We start from the raw sequence: 7,438 nt of genomic DNA, 5'->3' as shown, positions 1-7,438 counted from the left end.
TTCTCTTTTCTCATTTCACTTCAATTTCATCTCTCTCTCTCTCTCTCTCTCTCAACGAAGAAAATGGCTGCAAAAGGGAAGGATCTTAGCCAACAGCTCGAGGAACTCATCAGCTCCTTGCAAGAACAAGTCAGTTCACCCCCATTATATTGCTTTGCTTATAAATATATCTTGCTTTTCTTTTAAGTTTTTACATTTTTAGTATGGTAAGCTTTATGAAATATGGTATATGTTTCCTGGCAGGGCATTTTGACCGACTACTTTGACGACATAAAAGAGTTACAAGATGAAATCAACCCTCGCTTCGTTGACGAAATTATCACCATCTTCCTTCGTGTAGCTGAAGATTACAGAGCCGAACTCACAAGAAATCTGTAATTAATTTCCTTCACTATTTCCATGAACTAATTGGAGTTTTACATATATATAGATACTAATTTTGGAGAATTCAATTTTAATTTAATTAGGAGTGTGCCTGATGTCAACTATCCTGAGGTGAATAAACTCGCAATCAGGTTTAAAAGTAGTAGCACCAGGTAATTGCCAATTATTTTCTTTTTTTGGTCATAATTGTCAATTGGATAATTTTTTAGAATATGCTCCCTAATTACTATACATTAATATATTACTTAAAGGAGAATTATGATTTTGATGCATTTGTGATGTATGCAGTAACAAAGGGCGGAACCACCCTTAGACTATGATGGGCTCCAGCCCATTCGAAATAATTAGATAAATAGGAATTTAGTGTTACTTTTAAGAAATTCAACATATTTAGTGAAAACTAACGCACTACATTCCACAAAAAATTAGTCTACTCCACCCTAGTAGCTCCATAAATGTAAAAAGACAAATTTATATCTCACCCGTATGAAAGTTCTTGGTTCCGCCCTTGCAAGAATAATATGTGAAGGAACCATTTCAGCTCAAAATAAAAGAATAAAGGACATCATTGCTAAGAATTTCTTAATATTTACTGGTCTCCTCTGGATTTTTGTATTGTATATTATGAGCTCAAATGGAGGCTTCTTAATTTGTTGCACATCCTGGTCTTCTTAATTTCTTAATTTACTGCATTCTGAAATTACAGTAATGCATGTGGCCTGGTTTCCCTTGCCTGTCAAGAGCTCGTTGATGCAAGTGAAGCAAATAACAAAGAAGGGTAAGATTTTATTTGTTCTCTCATGATCGCCAAATAATCTACTAACAAAATTTATGAATAATACATATATGTATGGTTTTGTGCTTGTAGGTGCCTTGTAGCTCTTGAAAATGTCAACCATGAATATCTTGTCGCCAAAGAGAATTTGAATCGCATTGTTGGGGTAACATTTGTTTTGAATCCTTAATCTTTTCTCAGTTTTAATTTGCATGTTGCTGGTTGTAATTTGCATGTTGCATGTTCTAATATTCAGAATTTTCTTATCTACAGATGGAACGTGAAATTTATGACATGAGGCTGTGCCGAAAGCAACATGAGTAGAGAGAGTTCTTATTATATAAGAATCATCGACTCCAGAAAATCGTGATGTTTTCTTCATGTTGGCCATGTAATAAGTTTATTACTTCTATGTTATAGACTTATTTATAACTTGTTTTTAGGACAAGGTTTTGGTATTTGGAACTTTTGAATAAGTTCACTATAAAGTGAACATTATGTGTTTAAGACTTGATTTTCTATCCATTTTATAAGTGGACCTTGTTCTTAGTGCCTAACTAATTATTGTGTACAAGTTCTAATCTCCACTATTATTGTCACATATTAATCTTTCTTTACTAATATTGTTCTTATTTTTCATAGTGGATGCCTGTAACAACCCAATCCTTAATTAGTATTTAACTAATATTTTAACAAGGAAAAAGACTAAACTATCCTCGAAATATTTTATTTGGTTTTAAGTTGACTTGTTGACCGGGGAAGAATTTGGGAAAATTACTTGTACCGTTGCGTAGAGCGCGACGAAACGAGTCCATAGACACGTAATGGGCTCAATTCCGAGTCGTATTGAAGAAAATACGAGTATTTTTACGAAAAAGGGTAAAATTGTAAATTCGGAAAATCAGATTTTTAAATATGGTTTCTTTCTTCTCTCTCTCCACACTCTCTCTCTCCTCGCGTCTCTCCTCTCTCTCCCCGATACCAGCCCAGCCGACACCCTTCAAACCTGCAAACCACCGCCAGCCGCCACCACCTCGCAACGGACCGGCTAGGATCTGACCGGCGTCACCCCTCCCAGTCGTCCGACGTCTTCTCCGACCTCCAGCCGCCTTGGTTTCGTCGAAAAACCACGAAAACCACCGGTTTTCATTCGAAAATTCGTCGGCATCGTACGTCGTCCTCCGGCCACCAAATCGAACGATTGAGGCACCCAGGCACCAGGTGACCCGCAGAAGGGACCTTCGAAATGTCCAGCTAGCTCAGATCACCAGTGAGTGGACCTTTTTGTTTTCATAAATAAATTTATGCAATTTAATCTTATTATTTGATCTTGAATGAGTTTATTCATTGATCAGAGTTTTAATAGTTTGATTTATCGCTTTTATATGATTATTATTATATTTTATAGGCTGCCGAGTTGAGAGTGCCTAGAGATTTTGGCATACTAGAATTTTAGTTAATTAATAGATAAAATGGCAGCAGAGTTAACGGACAAATAAGAATTTATTTTATTTCTCGTTAAATTATTTCTGAAACTATATTTTCTTAGAAACCACCATAGGTACCCAAGCTTAATTAAGGTTGCCTTCGATAAATGAGTTGCCTACGAATTAAATGTTGCCTTCGGTTACATTGATGTCGACGGACATCCAGTTGCCTTCAGATTTGTCAGCATGCTAGACATTGCCCCACGAGTTCCGGGGACGCCCGAACCGTGAGGTGCGAGATTGTGGATCAGGTGGACCAAGTGTCTCCTGAACCCTGCGAGACTACGGTTCGGTTGACCTTACGTCACCGAGACCTGCGAGACGTGTCACTCCGGTGGCACGAGAATGGAATTGACGGAAACTAAATGGAATTGACGGAATAATAAAGGGGTGCACCTAGGTGGTAGATTAAAGTGATTTCAATGCTTTAAGAATTTAAGGTTTGATTAAGTGTATGATTGAATTGATAGATATAAATATGTATGCTTTGATTTCAGTACAAGTATGATAAGAAATGGTTTAGTTTTATAACTGATTTTTTACAGTGGGGGTTAGTACGTTTCTATGCTATGTTTCTAAAGCTTTGTTTTTGGTCCACTCACCCTTTTCGTGTTTTGCGCCCCCCAGGCAGTAAGCGTGCATAGTGAGCTACCACCGGGCCGACTCCAGCTTCTGCCACATCCCTTGACGACGTAGGGTCTTGTATAATTATTTTATACTTGTAGTCTTCTGTTTAGAGCTCTGATATTGCCCTTGAAGTATATTTAATTGTTGGAATGTATTTATTTGCATGCTGGCAGTTGGTGTACATATTTCTATGCTTTTCTGACATGTGTAATTTTGGGTTTGGTCTAATTATAGGGGAGACTCTGCTGAAATTTCGGCAGAAGTCAAACCCCAGTTGTTTTTGTAATTTGACTAAAAGGGCAATAAGTTCAATTGTGTCGGGCACTTGCTAGGTGTCGGACACGCACAGGGTCCAGCTCGGATTCCAAAGTGGAATTTGGGTCGGGTCCTGTCAATGCCAATTGTAAACTTTATGTTAGAAAGTAGGCCTGGGCGCGGATCGGTTTGGACCGGTAGAGGGCTCTTCCGTTAACCAAACCAAAGACTTCGGTAGACCATTTTCTCTTCCGTTAACCAAACCAAAGACTTCGGTAGACTTCGGATCGGTTAACCTAACATTCGGTTCGGAACGGATCGGTAGGCCGGTACTACCGTAATAAAAACATACTAATAAAAATACAATTTATAATAATTTCACATGACATAAGTTCTTGAACAAATACACCAAATTATCCTTATAAAATACAAAATCAAATAACTTAATTTTAAAGTTACAAACGAACATTGAAACTACATCATAAAATAGCAAATAACGTTACAAAACAATAAGAAATTAGTTTAAACACTTCAAAGAACCAAAAATTGCAGCATAGAGGCCTAGTAATCTTCAATCCAAATCTGATTTGTGTACTGTAGCCAAAGAAAAACAAAGTTAAAGAATAAATATCAAGTACATGGGCATGTTATTTGAGATTAAGAAAGGTTATTAATTATTATACCATTCAATATGTAGTCAATATGGACTAGCAACCACTTTCTCTTTCATTTGAGAACTAGAATATACCTCTACATCATTAAACAAATTATGAAAGTGAGAAAATAAACATATGTCATATGAATGCAATTGAAAACCAAAAGAAATATAAAAAATTAAAATTACTTACCAGTCTCAATTTTCTCCAAAGCATCATAGAACTCAAGTTCCTCCTTAGTTGGATCCTTGTACAAGGAAAACTCCTCGGCTTTCAACCAATCACTTGTGCAAACTAAGGCCTCCACCATTCTTGGAGTCAAAGAAGCACGAAAAGGATCTACAATTCTACCACCCAAACTAAAAGCAGATTCTGAAGCCACAGTAGAGATTGGAATGCCAAATACATCCTTAGCCATTTGGGATATAACTGGAAACCTTGGACTATTTTCTTGCCACCAAGCCAACAAGTCAAAGTTGGGATTTCTAAGATTTTCAGGTGGCTCTAACAAATACTTATCCACTTCATTTCTTATCTCAACAACATCCATCACTTGTCTCAACTTCATAAATTTAGACAATCTTTCCGCTTCAACATCATCTTCATCATTTACCATAATCGTATCCCCAATTCTCTCCAAATTGCTATTACTATAACTTTGGGCAGCTAATGGGTCAGCTACTTTATACACATTATACATGTGGATTAAAAAATCCTTGACTCCTTTTTGTAACTCATTAACCTTGGAGGGATTTGATTCTATATCGGAAAGGCTAAATAAGAGATACTCCATTTTGTATCGTGGATCAAGAACAATTGCAATAAGCAACAATTTGTTAATGTCCTCAACCTTCCCCCAATACTTGTCAAACTTTCTTTTCATTGATGTTGCTACGCTTTTCATGAGAGAATCCTCACTTCTACAAAACTTTTGCAATTGAACAAAAATAGCACACATTTGATGGAAAGCTTGGTGAGAAGTCACTACCTTTGACCCACTAAATTTCAAAGTGGCTTCGTAGTACAACTTCAAGAACTTGGTCAAGACTCTAGCACAATCCCAATCATTTGAGGTAGGAGGCCCCACTCTTTTTTTCTTCTTCTCAACATCATCATCCATAAAATAACCCACAAAGTGTGGGTCTCCATCATCCTCCAACATCCTTTCAAAAGCTTTTTGATACTTCAATGCCCCTTCCAACAATAAATAGGTGGAATTCCATCTTGTACACACATCTAAGGGCACAAGCCCTTTGATATCAAGTTTCTCAAAAGCAACACATCTTCTCCAACTCTCCAACCTTGCGGGTGAAGAGTGGATGTACCTCACTGAATTAGTAATAGCCATAATGGAGTTATCCAATTCTTTCATCCCTTCAAACACAATTAAATTCAGAATATGTGCACAACATCGCACATGTAAACAATCACCACCAAACATAAGTGTCTTGCTCCTGGTCAACCTACCCTTCATATAACTTATCATTTTATCATTAGGAGTAGCATTATCAACAGTAATAGTAAACACTTTTTCTATACCCCAATCATTCAAACAATAATCCAAAAGCTTTCCAATAGTTTCACCCTTATGGTTTGGAATGACACAAAAGCTTATAATCCTTTTGTGCAAGTGCCAATCAACATCAATAAAGTGACCCGTGACAACCATATAATTTATCTTTTGAAGAGATGTCCATGTGTCGGTGGTAATAGACACTCTATGTGATGGGTGACTTAACACACTCTTGACTTTACCCTTTTCTAATTGAAAAAGGTTCCACACATCTCTAGCAATTGTCCTACGAGATGGTGGATCAAACTTTGGTTGGACTTCTTGCATTAAATCTCTAAACCCCACATTCTCTACATGGCTAAATGGAAGCTCATCACGAATAATCATCCGTGCACATGCAAGTCTAGATCTCTCCTTACTAAAGGACCAACTCGCTATACTACTCTTATCCTCCTTGCCAAATGATAAGAGTTTTTGACTTTTGGCATCTCTAAGTGGAGATGTCCTACATGTAATCTTTAAATGATACCATAAAGAAGAAGTACCATTACGGGAGTCACATCCATAATCTTGCTTACAGTACTTACATATGCACCTAGGTTCATCATCATTTGTACATTCTTCCTTCTTTATCTTATCAAAATGTTCCCACACATTAGACCGAGCTGCAGCTTTTCTTTTTAAGTTATTCTGTGGTGGAAGTGAGGAAATAGCATTTGATGAAATATCCACAGTTTGTGCAGAGGTTGGTGTAGGAGTTGAACTTACGTTTGACATAGGACTAGTAGATGAACTGAAGGTTTTTGCAATTGAAACACAAATTAATTAAATTAAACAAAAAGACATGAGTGATATTACATATAGCTTGCTGCAATTGAAACTAAAGATTAAAGCTAAATGATTCATTCCTTACAATATTTAAATACTAAGATTCCTTGTGCACATTTGAATAGTCAACATCTGTTCCAATTCATATAGCTTTAATCATTGTATTTGCCACGTTATGAACCAAAAAAGAAAGAAAAGTTACAGGTCCTGCAACTTCTCATCTCCTTTTCGTTTTTCTTATTCTTTTTTATGCTGGGCTAAGAAAAAAATAAATAAATTTTAAAAAGCAAAGTACCTTTTGGAGCGATTGTAGAAGATAAGAGAGCGATGGTTGCTACAGAAATCAGTGTGAAATGATAAAAGTTCTTCTTATGCAAAATACCCTGTGAATAAAAAATTTAAACGATAAGAGTTCTTCTTATGTTGCCTCTGAAATCAATGTGAAATGAGGCTGGGTCTTACAAAATGCTGAGTCAACATACCTGCTCAGAGAGATGAGAGCGATGGTTGTGCGGCTAAGCTAACAGAGAGAAGAGAAAGTTCAGATGTTTGGGGGTTAGAGGACGGCTGGATGAAACTAAAAGATGGAAAGTCAAATTTTAGGGTTAATGCAGGTAGTGTTTCAGTGTTTCGCAGTCTACAATAACTTAATATCCAGCCACTAATAAATAGATACATATATAAGTACTTAAATAATAAAATAATTATAAATATCGGATCGGTACGGATTTCCGTCGGATAAGGGATATTGTTAACCGTTAACCAAACCAAATATTTCGGTACGGATCGGATCGGAATAATTAAAATTAAAAAATAATTATTTAACCAAACCAAACCAAACCGTCGGTACGGTACGGTCGGTACGCGGATAATTCGGATGAGATGCCCACCCCTATTAGAAAGTATGAAATTA

The 7,438-nt window shown here is 36.6% G+C and overlaps 2 long non-coding RNA genes across 2 annotated transcripts; one reads left to right on the top strand and one right to left on the bottom strand.

Moving 5' to 3' along the window:
- LOC148293998 (uncharacterized) lies at window positions 1-536 on the top strand. Its single transcript, XR_015836376.1, has 3 exons — window positions 1-129; window positions 244-374; window positions 468-536. It is a non-coding gene; the product is annotated as an uncharacterized LOC148293998 (long non-coding RNA).
- Window positions 537-5,946: 5,410 nt separating this feature from the next.
- On the bottom strand, window positions 5,947-7,087 carry LOC110759043 (uncharacterized). The gene is made up of 3 exons (XR_015836375.1): window positions 7,008-7,087; window positions 6,821-6,908; window positions 5,947-6,490 (listed from the first exon to the last, which is right to left on the bottom strand). It is a non-coding gene; the product is annotated as an uncharacterized LOC110759043 (long non-coding RNA).
- Window positions 7,088-7,438: the final 351 nt, after the last annotated feature.

The sequence above is a fragment of the Prunus avium genome, chromosome 6 (assembly GCF_965620075.1).
Source record: "Prunus avium chromosome 6, drPruAviu1.hap1.1, whole genome shotgun sequence".
NCBI lineage: Eukaryota > Viridiplantae > Streptophyta > Magnoliopsida > Rosales > Rosaceae > Prunus > Prunus avium.
Note: the sequence above shows the minus strand (reverse complement) of the source record. Positions and strands in the feature narration are given on the sequence as shown.